Genomic DNA, 17,984 nt, shown 5'->3' on the forward strand with positions numbered 1-17,984 from the left:
GTGAATATATTTTCCTCCATTTACATGTAGTAAGCATATTGTATATACTCTTCTGCATTTATTAATTACTTATCATCACTTATTGACTACTTATTGTATCCTGTCAGTCTTAGAAATGTATTTTTTTTAAGTCTATTAGTATTGGACAAATTTAGAAATTATTTTGTAGTTTAACATTAATTTTTGGTTAGTGGCATGTAGAATATCTAATACATACACATAATTACTGAATAAAAATTAATAATTTTTAGTAATCATCTCAATTTCAGAAAACCTACTAGATGTAATCCCTGTTTACTTCATTTAGGTTGTAGTTTTGTTTTTTTTTTTTTTAAGCTTGAAGTACTTGATTATGCCAAACCTAAAACTTTAACAAACATTCTAAAATTTTTTTCTGACGTCTCAAGATATTCACATGATTTTTAGTGTGCAATTTCCAGTGTATGAGTAACTAGTGAAGAATGCCCAGCCAATTAGGTCATATGATGGGCTGAACAGCCTTCATTTGTTTAGAAATCAAGAGAACTTTCACAATGATAATAGCAGTTTTCTTTAACATGTTTTCACATAAATAATTTTTCTGTGTTAGTGTTGACTGTTTATATTATGATATGTAAACATAGATGTGAGGATAGATACTGATTATCTGCAATAACAAGTTAAAATTAAAGTTCTGTAATTGACCTCTAGATTAATTTTTGCTATTATTTTATATGTTAATTGTCTTTTCTTAGCTTTAGCCAAAGATATAGTTGATTGAAGGTGGAAAACGTCATGTAACTTTTTCTTTACCTGACTAATGGATATATTTTGGTACTAAATTTATTCTAACAGAATGAGAAAGATCATATGATAGTCATTACTGGTATTTTGTGAAAAATACAAATGTAAGCCTTTGGGAAGGAGTTTGTTAAAAGTAGTTTTCCTTGGCTTTGTATTATTTTGTCCTGGACTGGATTGTGACTATTTCTGACCTTTAGTAGGAAGGTGAAAGAATATTTCCTGATTTTTGTAAGGGAAAAATAATCTCTGACCCCGATATCCTAGAGTTGAAAGGGCAGCATCAGTAGAGAAACAGACCCCTTTCAAATCTTTTTTCTCTTCCTGTAATCATATCCTTATTTTACAGGACTTTGTCTTCAAAGTCTTTTAAATGCTCTTTTAAGAATAGTCGCCACTTATTGACTATTTATTATTTGCCAGACCCTGTTAAAATGCCCTATGAACATTTTGTGTGATCATCACAGCAGTTCTAGGTACTGTAGATTCTCCCAGCTTTCAAGTGAGAAATCTAATTCATATTTAGGATTCTTTTGTATAACTTAAAATAGGGGAAGGGTTCCAGCAGAATTAAATAATTTTTTTATTTTTTTGAGATAGAGTTTCACGCTTGTTGCCTAGGCTGGAGTGCAATGGCACGATCTCAGCTCACTGCAACTTCTGACTCCCGAGTTCAAGCGATTCTTCTGCTTCAGCCTCCTGAGTAGCTGGGATTACAGGTGCATGCCACGATGCCTGGCTATTTTGTATTTTTAGTAGACATGGGGTTTCAACGTATTGGCCAGGCTGAACACCTGACCTTGTGATCTGCCCACCTCGGCCTCCCAAAGTCCTGGGATTACAGGCGTGAACCACCTCTTCCAGCCCACAGAATTTGTTTTTAAAACATGATCTCGATTTCCATGTTTCGTTCAGTTTTGTAACATGGCAGAAATTCTTTAATTCATTTCCTTTTCTTTGCATTAGTCATTTTTTCTTTTATTTGTCAAACACTGAATACCAAGTATCATGCTTTGGCTATACAGTGGTGAATAAAGCAGGCATAGCCTTTGCCATCAATGGTGCTGATATTCTAATGGTGGAAGATGTGAAATAAACAGATAAACAGATGATGGTCAATAGCTAAGAAGTTAGTAACCAGAGTCCTTTAATGGAAAACAAAGGGTAGACTGGTATGAAGGGATTACATTTATGCTATAATTTTAATGTTGAGAAGAGACAAAGAGTTCAAAGCACTGCAACCCAGAAAGAAGAATAGCCTGTGGGTGAATGCTGAATGCTGCAAGGTAGAGAAAACTTGATGCCTTTTAAGAACTTGCAAGTTACAGAGTAGATGGAACAGAAATCAGTTGCCCTGAATGAGTGCAGAATTGGGTTTCAGAGTGAGTTAGAAAAATGGAAGATGATTGTTGGAATGTAGGATGCTTTAAATTAATACTATAGAGAGTTTTCAATTACTGGTAATGACAAGGTCTAATGACTCCAAGGTCCATCGGAGTTAACAAGATGTGATAGAAGTTGAAAAGCCACGGTGTTGGAAGCATCACTTACACTGTTATTAAAAGCTCCAAGAACTAGGCCAGGAGTAATGTTGGAGAGAGAGGCAGTGATCCAGCAGCTAAAATAATTGACAGGTGAAGGGGCATTTGAGATTTTTAAATTAACTGCAACATGAGGGGACTGACATGATTAGAGCTGGGCAGTTTTAGGAAAGAGGGAGAATGGTTTTGAAGAGGCAAGGAAAACGAATGCACATTGCTTAGTATAATGCATATTGAACAGATAGTACAGAGGTCAACCTAGGCACAGTTTCCCCCATTATTCACATTTTTCATTCGTGTATACATTTGTTACAAGATATGAACCAATATTGATACATTACTATTAACTAAAATGACACGTGTCTATCATTACAGTATCATGCCAGAATAGTTTTATCACCTTAAAATGACCTATGCTCTATCTGTTCATTCCTTTCCTTCCTCTTTTTGGACTGTAAACAGCCGCTGATCTTTTTACTGTTTACAACTTTATCTTTTCCAAATGTTGTATAGTTGGGATCATAGACTATATAGCCTTTTCAGACTGGCATCTTTCCCTTACCAATATGCATTTAAGGTTCCTATGTGCCTTTTCGTGGCTCAATAGTTCATTTCTTCTTATTGCTGAATACTCTTTAATTATATGGATGTTCTACAGTTTATTTATTAATCTACTGAAGGACATCTTGATGGCTCCCAGTTTTTGGTGACTTTTTTTTTTTTTTTTTTTTTGAGGCGGAGTCTCGCTCTGTCGCCCAGGCTGGAGTGCAGTGGCCGGATCTCAGCTCACTGCAAGCTCCGCCTCCCGGGTTCACGCCATTCTCCTGCCTCAGCCTCCTGAGTAGCTGGGACTATAGGCGCCCGCCACCTCGCCCGGCTAGTTTTTTGTATTTTTTAGTAGAGACGGGTTTCACCGGGTTAGCCAGGATGGTCTTGATCTCCTGACCTCGTGATCCACCCGTCTCGGCCTCCCAAAGTGCTGGGATTACAGGCTTGAGCCACCGCGCCCGGCCCTTGGTGACTTTTAGTAAAGCTGCTATAAACATTAATTTGCAGGCTTTTGTGTTGACGTAGTTTTCAGTTCAGTTGGATAAATATGTGAGAACGTGATTGCTGGATCATATGGTAAGACTGTTTATCTTTGTTAGAAGCCACCAGACTGTCCCCAGAGTCTCAGTATGGTTTTAGTTTTTACATTCAAGTCTTTGATCTATTTGGAATTTATCCTGTTAGGCAGTATGAAGTATGGTTCTAACTTTATTCTTTTTTTATATGGCTACCAGATATCCCAACACCATTTACTGAATAGTCCATCTTTTTTTTCTTCTGATTTGAAATACTTCTTTTATATATTATACTTGCATATGTATTTAAGTCTGTTTTTCTCTTTTGACCCATTGGTATGTGTTTAAACACATTCTGCTACTACATGGTTTTAATTATTAAAATGTTTTGACATTTGGTGGGACATGGTCTTGAGGTTTTTTTTTTTTTTCCTGAAGTGTTTTTTTAGATATTCTTTCCCCTTCCTACACTCCTTAGATAAACTTTCAAATTGGGTTGACTGGTTTAAAAACAAAACTTTCTTTTTAAATTGGCCTAGTTTCAAATTAACAAATTTATGTCTTTGTGATATTAAATCTTCCTATCCAAGAACATAGCATCTCTTTTTGTTTATAAACTTTAGTAGTGTTTTTAAGTTTTCCTCTTAAAAGTCTTGTACATTTTTTGTAATGTTTCTTATGAGGTATTTTGTCCTTTTTGCTGCTATTTCAGTGGGGTTTTTCTTTCACTGATTGGGCATTTCCGTTCTTTTTTTTTTTTTTTTTTTTTTTTTCTTGTGACGGAGTCTGGCTCTGTTGCCGGGGCTGAAGCGCAGTGGCGCGATCTCAGCTCACTGCAAGCTCCGCCTCCCAGGTTCACGCCGTTCTACTTTCTCAGCCTCCCGAGTACCTGGGACTACAGGCGCCCGCCCCGACGCCCGGCTAATTCTTTTTTTTTGTATTTTTAGTGGAGACGGGGTTTCACGGTGTTAGCCAGGATGGTCTTGATCTGCTGACCTCGTGATCCGCCCGTCTCGGCCTCCCAAAGTGCTGGGATTACAGGCGTGAGCCACCGCGCTCAGCGGGGAATTTCCCTTCTTAAAGGGTAGACTGAGATTGTAGCATCCGTGTATCTGGAAGAGAATGATGTGAGGAGCACTGTGAGGAGGAAATTGAGATGATGATTCAGGAGAGAATCGGGATAACAATGGAAGTCAAGTTGTTGACTAGGCAGTAGGGAATGGGATCCAATGCGAGCTGATTTTTCTATCTTTACTTGCCTCGACAATGATTTTACTTTATTGTTTTACTAAGTCTTAAAAACACCATATATTTTACAGAATGAGACCTGTAGAGTTCTAATGACTGTTGAGCTTGTTTTGCAGATGAGAAAACTAAAGCCCTGAGATTTTAATGTGACTTGTCTGAAAGGAGTGAGCAGAGGCAAAATTAGAAGTCAGAGTTCTTTACTTCCCATTTTATGTTTTTTTCTACCTTCACTGTGCTGTGTGCTTAAGTGCTTGTATGAGCGGTTATATTTGAAGGTTAAAATTACGAATCAAGACATACCAATCTTATATTAAAGTTTTTGGTGATTCCTCTCTCCCCCATACATTATGTTACATTGTGTTTTGTTTGAAATATACCTTAGTGTTATATGGTCTGGGAAACTGAAAATATTATACTGAATTTAATCCTCAATATTTTAGTTTGGTATGTAGAAGTTTAGTTTACCTCCTTTTCTAATGAAGTCCTTTGGGACTCACATGAACGTGTTTGTTAAATAGTCAAACAACATCCCTGTGTATATTTATCTATATTCATGTTCCATTATCTCATTAAGAAATGCCTACTTAATAAGCTTAACATTAAGGGAAGAATTTGATATTTGTACTCTATATTTTGCCCCTTTTTATATGTTGTGTGGATTATGTTTTACGTAATGTGTGTTACAAATCAAATTTGCATTTTGAATGTGTTCGTATATAAGGATTGCATTATTTCTGTTGTGATTTCTTTTGTATTTTTATATTAGAATTCTCTTACGTCTGTGACATGCCTTCACACTCATGAAAGGCATCTAAATAAGGCTTAATGTTCAAGGAGCGTTTATATTATCTGTTAATTTCTAAAAATATTTAGTTCATTCAGCAAAGATTTCAGTTCCCATGTCTTTTAGCTCCTACGTGCCCGCTAGGTCCTAGTTTACTAAGACCTATAAAAGCTATGCATGCACATACTCCTTCTTCCTCCAGTATAGAAATACATATGTCCTTGAATGGTCAACCACAGTAAAGCTTTTTTCATAGCATTTTAGATGAAGATGTAAAGTTTAAATCACTCTAAAATAACTTTGAAAGCTACAGTTGTAAAAGTAAAGAAAGAATGAGACATTTTTGTGCTTTCAAGAGCTAACATTGTTGAGAGTCTTTCAATCCCTGGCATGAGTCTAGGAGTTTTGTATTAACATTCTGATAAGGAGGTATTAGACATTTCCTCTTTTACAGAAGAGGTCTGTCAAAGCTTCAAATCCTTTTTCTACTGTATCACAATGCTTCTTTTGTTTAGTGATGGTTTTCAACCTGGGTGGTATTGCTCCATTAGGGATGGTTTCAGGTGTCCCATGACAGGGGGGTTACTACTGATGTTGATCAGTAGCAACTAGCAGGGATCAGGGATGCAACGTGCCAGATAGTCTTTCACTAGTGTTCTTGTACTTTTCTAGTCCGACTTCATAGGTTATTAGAGGTTAACCATGCAAACATATTTGTTAACTATGTTGTTTATTATTTTTGCTATTGATAATTTTTGTTTTGATCACTTTTCTTTTACATTTGCAATACTTTTAGGCAAATACCCTGTTATTTTGTTATGCCCTGAGAGAGGGATAATGAAGAGGTGATATCCTCATTTTGAAAAGTTGATTGGTCTAAAAATCATTGATTAATTTAGTAATATATACAGGAATTATTTAAATTTACTGTCTTTTCAATGACAATAATTTCCTTAAGAGTATAAAATCTTCCTGTCACTGCTCAGCATATGGTTTTTATGATACTAAAAAGTAATTTTCAACCGAAATATAGAGCTATTTGAAATAAGAGACTTTTCAAAAGTTTTATACAGCATAGGATGTCACAAATCTTGACTCCTTTTTCCAATAATAGCTTTAAATATTCTTGGCTTCCTCCTATGTAGTAATGGAAATACCTTTTCAGGTAATCTCACTAACTGGTGACTGTGTTTAACGTTGAGCTATAGATCTCTCATAACTGTACAACAGTATACCTCTAGGTAGATAGACATTTATAAATAATATAGTGACATTGTTGAAAACTTACTGAGGGCCATTCAAAGACATTTGAAATTTCACTTTTTTTGGAAAAGAGAATTGCAGGAATGCAAAATTGCTTTTAGTTTTCCTTGATCCTCTGACGGTAGAATTGAGCTGTATCATATACATGTTTAACCTACTGAATTTAACTATATTCTTTTCCAGCCTCCTCAGGTTTTTTTCCCCAAAAAATTTGTGCCTGCCAATTCATTTAGTGAGCTTACATGCACTGTCTCACAATTACAATTCCCACTTTTCTCATAGCGGCAGTACCTTGCTGTGCCGAGGGCCATTCTTGCTCGGAGCATGCATATTTTATCTAACACAGTCCTATATGCAAGCCAGCTTCTTCAGCTGTTGCTCAAAGTAACAGTTTTGCTTTAATAATTGAGGAAAAGTTGGCTATATTGGACACATTTGAGAGACGGTTCATAAGTTCTCCAATAGGTAAATCCCTAATCAAAGAACATGGATTAACTACAGTTTTGGCCTTACACCTTGACTTTGGAAACTGACCTTCAGAAATGTTGCTCTTCTGTGACATCTTACAGCAGTGTGATTTGTGTTATGGTCATTTATCAAATAATAAGAGAAGTAGGTATTTTTAGGTGGAAAACTGGGAAAGGTGAGAGATGATTCTCCTTTCCCTGTTCTTTGTCCCTGTCCCTGACCCCTATCTTTTTCTTTTCCCATCTCAAGATAAGGAAAAGAGAGGATGTGTCTTACAAAAAGTTTTAAAATACCAAAATGGGGTTTTAAGAAGCTTTTTGAGAGAGATGAGGATTTGCCCACCCCTTAAACAGGTAGGTGATGGAAACCTTTGGTAGACTCTTCTAAGTGCACGTGCAGATTTTCTCTTACCATGTATTTTTGCAAAATATTTTATTTGTGTTTATTGCCACCTGTCTCTTTTTCTCACATCCTCTGTTTCTCCCAGCACTATTTATTGTGCGTTTTCCCCCCTTATCATGGTTTTATTATAGTTTTATTAACTACATTTTATGAAAGGATGTGCGTTTTCCACTTAGCGAACTCAGTGGAAGATATGCAGAACTTGGTAATAAACAGAGCTTTATAAGGAAGATGAGTTATTCTAAATATTAGTTGTACAGTAGTGAAAAGTAGTATTTTTTGTGTTTTGCTCAGTGACTTTTTTTTGAGCATCAGCCATGTTGAAGGCACAATTCTAGGCCCCATTCACAATGATGGTGTTTTAAATTCAGTCATGGGAGAGCAACAGCAGTTGCTAAATAATTCTTATTTTCGTTTTCTCAAATTTCAATTGAGAGTTTATTATGTGCCAGAGGGCATAGTTAAGGAGTGGCATGTCAAGGATGAGCTGTGTAACCCTGGGCCCTGCCTTCAGCAGCCCTCATGATGGGGAGATAAATAGTTAAGGAGAAAAACCCCACAAACCAACCCAACAAAAGAGAGGTGTTAAATGCCAAAGCTTTATCACGTGGTGATGAAGAGTGGGATTGTCTGCTTGTAAGGTTCTTAGCACGGCATCTAACACAAAGCAGGCACTCCCTAAGTGTTAACTATTAGTGTTACAACTATTATCTGACACATTTAGTTCAATATGTGAGTTTGCAGGTGGAATACCTAACATTCCAGGCACAGCTTGATGTGGGGAGCTGTCAAGGGCCTAAGTTCCTCAGTTTAAGAGATGTGTAAGCTCTGATCTGTAGGATGAGTAAGCATTGACTAAGAACAGCTGGGCGGGAGAGTCCTAGCGAGGGACTGGAGGTCCCAGAGAGCAGGGTGCTTTTGAGAAGTGATCCAGAGATGAGATTCATGGCTGGATTTTGTAAGCCTGACCTAATTTGGGTTTTATAAACTTGAAGTGAATTTATTTGAGTGTATATTATGCTTAAGTCATGTTTTAAACAAAGATTAAAAGAAGACCCAAACAATTCTAAATAATATGACTTAGTGCTATTCAAACCTACCAGCTGTCAGCTTTCTTTGTTAGAGGCTGTTCTAGTTATCTCTTACTACACACCTCTTAGTAGTAACCATCCTAACACTTAGCTTAAAAGAGCAGTTTATTATATCTCAAAGTTATGTGGGTTAACAGCTGGGCAGTTATTGCATGGGGTCTCTCTTGAAGTTGTAGTTACATAGTGCCTGGGACTAGGGTCATCTGAAGGCTTCACTGGGATGGATGCTTAGTATGGCGAGCAGTGATGGTTGGCCATTACCTGGGACCTCACCTGGGCTATCAGTTGAAACTCTTACCCAAGGCCTCTGCTTGTGGCTTGAGTTTCTCACAGAATGGTGGCTGGGTTCCCAGAGGGAGCATCCTAAGAGCCAGTGCTCCAGGAGACCCAAGTGTACTCCACATGGCTTCTTGTAAACTGAGTCTCAGAATGTCACTTCCACTACACACACACACACACACACACACACACACATACATATATGTATATATATACACTTTTTTTTTTTGAGATGGAGTCTCGCTAGTGGCGTGATCTTGGCTCACTGCAAGCTCCGCCTCCCGGGTTCACGCCATTCTCCTGCCTTAGCCTCCCGAGTAGCTGGGACTACAGGTGCCTACCACCACGCCTGGCTAATTTTTTGTAGTTTTAGTAGAGATGGGGTTTCACCGTGTTAGCCAGGATGGTCTCGATCTCCTGACCTCGGTCAAGGAAGTCACTGAAGTCAGTCCAGATTCAAGGGGAGGGTTGTTAGATGTCACCTCTTGATGGGAAATGCTAAGGTCATATTGTAGAAGAGCATGTGGGAAGGGAATTATTACCATAGTTATCTTTGGAATACATAATTTGCCTGAGGCCTATTGGTTCCATAAGTGTTGAATCAGAACTTTGAACTTAACAAAACAATGAAATATACCATTAGAAAAAAATAATTCTAATAGACAAAATTATAAATTCCACTTTTGATACTTTGAGACACTCAATCCTTAAGAACTGGAATGACAAAATGTGATACAAGAGTTACTTCATTTTTTTTTTTTTTTTTGAGACGGAGTCTCGCTCTGTCGCCCAGGCTAGAGTGCAGTGGCACGATTTTGGCTCACTGCAAGCTCCTCCTCCCGGGTTTACGCCGTTCTCCCGCCTCAGCCTCCCGAGTAACTGGGACTACAGGTGCCCGCCACCTCGCCCGGCTAGTTTTTTTGTATTTTTTAGTAGAGACGGGGTTTCACCCTGTTAGCCAGTATAGTCTCGATCTCCTGACCTCATGATCCGCCCGTCTTGGCCTCCCAAAGTGCTGGGATTACAGGCTTGAGCCACCGCGCCCGGCCGAGTTACTTCATTTTTTAATCTAACATTTAATTATGACTTTTGACATGGAAAAAAACTGTTCTGTGTTGAAAGATGTACCCATTTGTGGGTGTTTATAAATATGAACAGCTGACAGATACGGAATCTTAACTGACTAGGTAGTCATGAAGATTTTCTTTCATGGTGCCTTTTCATGGCTTGGTTTTAGACACATGGCCTGATAAAGCTTTTAGTTTATGAAAATTCATAAAAGCCAAGTTAAAAACAATAGCATTTTCTGGCTGGGCGCGGTGGCTTACACCTGTAATTCCAGCACTTTGGGAGGCCAAAGTGGGTGGATCACCTGAGGTCACGAGTTCAAGACCAGCCTGGCCAATGTGGTGAAACCCTGTCTCCACTAAAAATAAAAAAATTAGCTTTGTATGGTAGTGCCCGCCTGTTATCTCAGCCTCTTGGGAGGCTGAGGTGGGAGAATTTCTTGAACCTGGGAAGTGGAGGTTACAGTGAACTGAGATCGCACCACTGCGTTCCAGCCTGGGAGACAGAGTGAGATTGTCTCAAAAAAAAAAAAAAAAAAAAAAAGATGGTAGCATTTTCTGAAATTGATGGTTTTAAACATGATATTGTAGTTTATATAAAGTTTGGACAACTATGTTTATGTCACAGTTTTAACTTATACAGGGATTCACTTAAGTTTTAGAAAAAGGCACTAGGCTAGACTATGAACTTCATGAAGCAAGGTCAGTCTCCTCTTGTTCACTGCTTTATTTCTAAAGCCTTGCATAATACTTGTCACCTAGAAGGTAATTAATGAACATTAGTTATGGAAAGTATTATGAACAGAGTTCTTTGGTACCTATTGAATTTTTTTTTTTTTTACCAGTGCCACTCTAATTTTTATGGAGGTGATTCACCCTGAAAGTCTTGCTTACCTAATTAGATTAATCAAAAGGGTTGGTATCCTTTAGCACTGATATATACAAATAGCACTCTATGTGGTGGAATCAAATTATCTGAGTACTTCCAACAAGATGAATGAGCAAAAATGAGAAGTTTTCTTAATGTACCATTAGATCAGAGAAGTGACTGCTGATAGAATTCATTAAAAAAAAAAATCCATCCTTTGCACATTTGCCTTAAGAGCTTCAAGTTCTGCAGAGTTTGTGTTTTGTTTCAGAAATTAGAAAGGTCTATTGCAAAAGAAAGCACAGTTTGGATATTTCTGTCTGAAGATTGATTGATTAATTTTAATTTACTTCCAGGCATGAGCTGACTTGTTTTTAAGAGTTACGACTTCACATAGAAACTGAATGGTTGAGAGTGGTATGATGGGTCGGGGGTAGGTGTAGGGAGGATGTTACAGAGAGGAGCTCCATCTTAAATCTGCTTTCTTTGAATCTGAGAGTGCAGTTTGTTGAGGCAGGTTGGAATAATACTAGTAAATAATGAAACTGAATTTGATGCTTCCAGTTCATCAGCTGACATATGCTGTGTAGGTAGTTATGTACATTCCTGCAAAGTCTGTTTTCTGTCTGGTCTGTGATTTGAGAAGACGACTTTGGAAGCTGTTATCAGTATAGAAATACTGCCCCCTTTTCCTTTACCCTCTTACAAACTATATGACCCAGATCTATTCATAAAAAGATGGTTTTGTGGATGAACATAGTTTTGACTGTTGTGACCATAACATCCAGTTTGCCTTGGACAATTGTAGTTTGTGCCTGCTGTTCCTCTGTTATGTCCAGTTAGCACCCCTTTTCACTCTCAAAAGGGTGCTTGTGTAGAGGATGAATTACATAGACACTATGTTGTAATCAACTTTCATTTGTCATTGGAAGGATAATAGCCATAAGTATACTTACATTAAATTCACTTATAATCACCATACCTTTTAAAAAATAGTATTTTAACCATACTTTTAATTGCATGGTAAGATTTAATAATTTTATATATATATATGTGTGTGTATATATATGTATGTTCAGTATTACCCATCTGGTGGACATACTGAAAACTGAATTAAAAATGCATAGGACAGAATGAAATAGTTCAAAATAGTGGGTAAGTTCTGTTTTGTAGACAATTCTGAAGGGATTTTTACGCTAGTATCTAAAAAGATACTGCTGTGTTTGCACAAACAAGGTGTTCATCAGCACTTAGGAGCATTCTTACTGGCTTTGCAGCTCTGTCCTTTTAATGGTTCAGTAACCGATTTTATTTTGGTGCCAAAGATATCTTTGCCTTGGTTTTTACAATTGGCTGTGGTAAAACAACATTGGAATGTCTAAAATAAAAAGGAATAGTTGCATTTCACCACTCCTTTCCCCATCATCCTTTCCAAAAGTCACAGGTTTCTTACCTTAAAAAAAAAAAAAAAAAGTGATTTGTAAACAAAATACATAATCAATTTTATTTAAAATTTGGTGAATAAAGTATACAGGATTATTTTCAAAAATGTTTATTCAGCTGAATCATCTCTGGATCATTTTTTACTGATTTTAATTTTAGTATTCAAGTAATTCTTTTTATCTGGCCTTTACCATGCCTTGAAGTGATTGTTTTGTGTTTTTATGTCAGCATGGTAGTCACAACTGGAAGTTAGTATGAGATCGCAGACCCTGGCTCCTAAAATAAGTCCAACTGTAAAAAAGGCCAAATCTAAATAATAGTGTTAAAGTACATAGTTTCTTCAGTCTAATGATGCTGCTATCCCAAAATTTTAATATCTTACAAAATCAGTAAAGTAGAAGAAAAAAGTTTTAGAATAAAAAAATCGAATGCTTGACACATAATAGACATTCAACAAATATTACTTCTTTTGTGTGTTGTTTCTCCCTTCACCGTGCTCTTTAGGTGGAATCAGCCTCACAGGCAGTTGAGAATCCTTAAAATCAGGAATCCTACCTTGTATCCTAATTTTTCTACATAATTATTAAAAAAGATTTTTTGTATATATTACAGTGCTAATTACACTTAAGCATATTGCTTTGCTTTCCAGGGCTCGTTGGAATTCAAATTGCTCGATAAATGTTTTTACTTTTATAAATATATATATATTTCACATACCATCAAATTTACCATTTTAGAATATGCAATTCAGTAGGTTTTAATATGTTCATAAGTTTGTGCAACAGTATCTAATTACTGAACAATCATCATCCCAAAAAGAAACCTGTACTCATTAGCAGACACTTCCATTGCCACCTCTCCTCATTCCTGGAAACCACTAATCTACTTTGTATCTGTATGGATTTGCCTATTACAGACATTTCATATAAATGGAGCTATGCAATATGTGTTCTTTTGTGACCAGCTTTCTTCATCTGGTGTACTTTTTTTGTTGTTGTTTTTTGGTGGGGGGGGACAGAGTCTTGCTCTGTCACCCAGGCTGGAGTGCAGTGGCACAATCTGAACTCACTGCAACCTCCACCTCCCGGGTTCAAGTGATTCTCTTGCCTCAGCCTCCCGAGTAGCTGGGATTATAGGCACATGCCACTGTGCCTGGCTAAGTTTTTGTATTTTTAGTAGAGATGAGGTTTCACCATGTTGTCCAGGCTGGTCTCGAACTCCTGACCTCAGGTGACCCGCCTGCCTCGGCTTCCCAAGGTGCTGGGATTATAGATGTGAGTCATTGTGCCCAGTCTCATGTTGTATAATTTTTTGGAGGTTCATTTATATTGTAGCTGGTATTAGTACTTCATTTATTTTATTGTGGTAAAATATATTTAACATAAAATTTACCATTTAAATCATTTTTAAGTGCATAATTCATTGGCATATAGTACATTCACAGTATTATTCAACTAACACCACTGTCCATTTTCAGAACTTTTTCATCATCCCAAGTAGAAACTCTATACCTTTGAAATAATAGCTCTCCATTTCCCCTCCTAGCCACTAGTTACTTTTTTCTATGTTCTATCTTTATGAATTTGTCTATTCTAGGTACCTCATGTAAGTGGAAACAGAATTATTTGTGCTTTTGTGTCTGGCTTATTTCACTTAGCATAATGTTTTCAAGGTCCATCCATGTTGTGTATATAGTGTGTGTCAGAATTTCCTTAAGGCGGAATACCATTCCATTGTATATCACATTTTGTTTATCCATTCTTTTGTTGATGGACATTTGGCTGTTGTGAATACTATTACTACTACTCTGAACATGGGTGTACAGATATTGGTTAGAGTCCCAGCTGGATTATGTGTGGTTGTGCTTAATTTTTTGAGGAACCACCACACGTTTCACAGTAGCTACACCATTTTACATTCCCACTGGCGATGTACGAGGGTTCTAATTTCACTACATCCCCTCCAATACTTGGTATCTTTCCTCTCTTAAAAACATAGCCAGCCTAGTGAGTGTGAAGTGGCATCTCAATGTGGTTTTGATTTGCATTTCCCTATAGACTAGTGACGTTGAGCATCTTTTTATGTGCTTATTGGCCATTTGTGTATCTTCTTTGGAGAAATGTCTATTCAAGTCCTTTGCCCATTTTTGAATTGGGTTGTTGTTTGTTGTTGAGATGTAGGAATTCTTTATATATTCTGGCTGTTAATCTCTTGTCATATATATGATTTGGACATACTTTCTGCCATTCTGTGGGTTTACTTTTCTTCATTGATGGTGTCTCTTAATGCACAAAAGCTTTTAATTTTGATGTTTAATTTATGTATTTTTTTAAATGAAGAGTTGATGTTAATTTGTAAACATTTAGTAGAATTCACCAGTGAAGCTTTCTGTTTCTGAGATTTTCATTGTGGGAGGTTTTCTTAATCAGCAATTTAGTCTTTTTACTTGTTACATAACTCTATTCAGATTTTCTGTTTCTTCTTAAGTCAGTTTCTTTTAGTTTTTCTTTTTTTCTTTCAACACCTAAGCATACCATAGTTTCAGTAGTTTCCTGTCTTTGTAGGGATTTGTCCATTTTAACTAGGTTATCCAATTCGTTGGCGTAAAGTTGTTCATAGTATTTTTTAAAATCCTTTTTATTTCAGTAAGGTTGAGAGTAATGTTCCCTCTTTGTTTTCTAATTCTAATAAATTGAGTCACCTTTCTTTCTTGGCCAGTCTAACCAAAGGTTTTTCAGTTTTGTTGATCCTTAAAAAAAAAACGAAAAAACAAAAAACTTCTGTTTTCATTGGCTTTTCTCTATTGTGTTTCTGTTGTCTGTTTCATTGATTGCCTCTCTTTATTGTTTCCCTCCTTCTGCTTTGCTTGTTTTGGGTTTAGTTGCTCTTTTTCCTGGTTTCTTAAGGTATGATCTTAGGTTACTGATTTGAGATCTTTTTCCTCAGTTCTTTAGATTGTAGCAAAATAAACATAGCATAAAATTTGCCGTCTTAATGGTGTCGAATGGCATTATGTTGTGAACTATAGTCACCATCTACCTCTAGAACTTTTTTTTTTTTTTTTTTTTTTTGAGACGGAGTCTCGCTCTGTCACCCAGGCTGGAGTGCAGTGGTGCGATCTCAGTGCACTGCAAACTCCGCCTCCCGAGTTCACGCCATTCTCCTGCCTCAGCCTCCCGAGTAGCAGAACTGTTTAAAACTGAAACTGTATACCCATTAAACAATTGAACAATAACTCCCCATTCCCTGCTCCCCAGGCCCCCTGGCAACCACTTTCTGTGTATGATTTTGACTACTCTTCTTTTTTTTTTTTTTTCTTTGTTTTGCAGATACGGTCTCACTCTGCCACTGAGGCTGGAGTGCAGTGGCACAATCATGGCTCACTGCAGCAAGTGATCTGCCCACCTCAGCCTCTGTAGCTACAAGTGTGTGCCACCATGTCCGGCTCATTTTTAAAATTTCTTGTAGAGGCAGGGTCCCACTATATTGCCCAGGCTGGTCTCACACACCTGGGCTGGAGCAATCCTTCCACCTTCATCTCCCAAAGTGCTGGAATTATAGGTACAAGCCACTGTGCCTGGCCTTGATTTTGACTACTCTCAGTACCTCATCTAAGGGGCATTATACAGCATTTGTCCTGTTGTGACCAGCTTCTTTCATTTAGCATAATAGCTTTAAGATTCATCCCTGTTGTAGCATATGTCAGAATTTCCTTTTTATAAAGGCTGAATAGTATTCCGTGTATGTATATTCCACATTTTGCTTATCCATTTATGTGTCTGTGGACACTTGGGTTGCTTCCACCTTTTAGCTATTGCGAATAATACTGCTGTGAACACCAGTGTACCACTATCTCCTCCAGACCCTGCCTGCTTTCAGTCCTTTGGGGTATATACCCGGAAGTGGAATTGCTGGAGCATATAGTAATTCTATTTTTAATTATTCAAGGAACCATTATACTGTTTTACACGGCACCTGTAGCATTTTACATTCCTACCAACAGTGCACAAGTGTTTCAATTTCTCCACATTTTTATCAACACTTAGATTTTTTCTGTTTTTCTTTGTAGTAGCCATCCTGATGCGTGTGAGGTAGTATTAAGATCTTTTTTTTTTTTTTTTAAATGTAGGTGCTTATAGGTATAAATTTCCTTCTGAGCACTGTCTTTACTGTACCCTTAAGTTTTCTTGGGTTACGTTTTCCTTTTCATTAATCTCAAAGTATTTTCTGATTTCTCCTGTGATTTTTTTCTTTGACCCATTGGCTATTTAGGAGGATGTTGATTTTCACATATTTTAATTTTCTACATTTCTTTGTTCTTTCAAATTTTATTCTACTGTCTTTGGAGAACATGCTTTCTATGATTTTTTATCTTTTTAAATCTGTAGAGACTTGTTTTGTGACTTAACATTGTTTATCCTGTGTAGTGTCCGTATGCCCTTGAGAATAATATATTGTATTATTTTTAGTTGAAATAATTTATAAATGTTGACAATATGTTATTAGAGGAAAATATATGTCATTTTAATCTGATGATTTTAATATTTTGAGGCTATCCTTTTGACTTATATAAAGACTCCCTGTTTATGTTATCTTAATTTATTGGGAGGCACATCTGTGGCCAAACATAGCATGTTTAAGAGTGACAGGTATGAATCTCGGTAGTGCCTATTACTGCCTGGTAACTGGCATCATAGGCAAGGAACTGAACTTCAGTAAATGGAGGACTTGGTTTGCTGTGAATGTTTTGAACACTGAGTGAGTCCTTTGCTTATTATATAATTTTTGAGAGCCTAAACACATGATGTTTCATAGGTTATATGAATGGTTACTCTGCTTTACTTTTATCACTAATTACCATAAAGCATCCCCATGAAATGCATGTTTGCTACATGCTTGACCTGTCATTTAAATAGATCTGTTTTTACTGAGCTATGATTTATCTACAACAAAAAATGCATCCCTTGTACATGTATGGTTTGATAGTTTGATGCGTTTTGACAAATATATACACCTATATAAGTATCACCCCAACCAAGATAGCATTTAATCACTCCCAAAAGTTCCTTCTACTTTATGCAATTACTAATATGCATTGTCACTATAGATTAAATTTCCTTTTCTAGAATTTCATAAAATGAAATGGCATTGTTAGTATTCCTGTGTCTAGCACTAAATATGTTTTTTAAGATGAATTCATATTTTTGTGTGTATCAATATTCCTGTTTTTTTGGGAAGAGGTATTACATTGTGTTAATATATTGCAGTTTATCCTTTCATCTGTTGATGAACATTTGGATTGTATCCAGGTTTTGACTCTATGAGCAGAGCCTCTGTGAACATTCTTATACAGAATACTGGATAGTGTGCTTTCATTTTCATGTCTTTAAGGGAAATTATGGTTCTGTGATTTCATTTGATGTAAGCGTTAGATATATGTTATTTGATTTCCAAATATTTGGATATTTTTATGCTATCATTTTGTTATCAATTTGTAGTTTAATTTTGTTATGGTCGAAGAATGTACTTTGACTTTAGTCTTTTTAAATTTATTGGTGTTTGTTTTATAGGACAGAATGTAGTCCATTTTGTTGAATTTTCCATGCACATGGAAAAAAATGGGTATAGTGCCGTGCGTGGGTGGATTGTTGTGGAATGCCAGTCAGGTCACGTTGTATGATAGTGC

The 17,984-nt window shown here is 36.7% G+C and overlaps 1 protein-coding gene across 3 annotated transcripts in view; it reads left to right on the top strand.

The window, feature by feature from the left end:
• The window catches only part of STAM (signal transducing adaptor molecule), a 72,219-nt gene that overhangs the window by 23,073 nt on the left and 31,162 nt on the right, over positions 1-17,984 (top strand). Inside the window, exon 3 of one of the 3 annotated variants that reach the window (XM_037983379.2) lies at positions 7,398-7,501. The exons of the other annotated variants lie outside the window; for them this stretch is intronic. The gene's annotated coding sequence lies outside the window, so the exon portion shown is untranslated. The remainder of the gene's footprint in view (positions 1-7,397; positions 7,502-17,984) is intronic. 3 annotated transcript variants of the gene reach the window in all.

This window comes from Chlorocebus sabaeus, chromosome 9 (assembly GCF_047675955.1).
Source record: "Chlorocebus sabaeus isolate Y175 chromosome 9, mChlSab1.0.hap1, whole genome shotgun sequence".
Classification (NCBI taxonomy): Eukaryota; Metazoa; Chordata; class Mammalia; order Primates; family Cercopithecidae; genus Chlorocebus; species Chlorocebus sabaeus.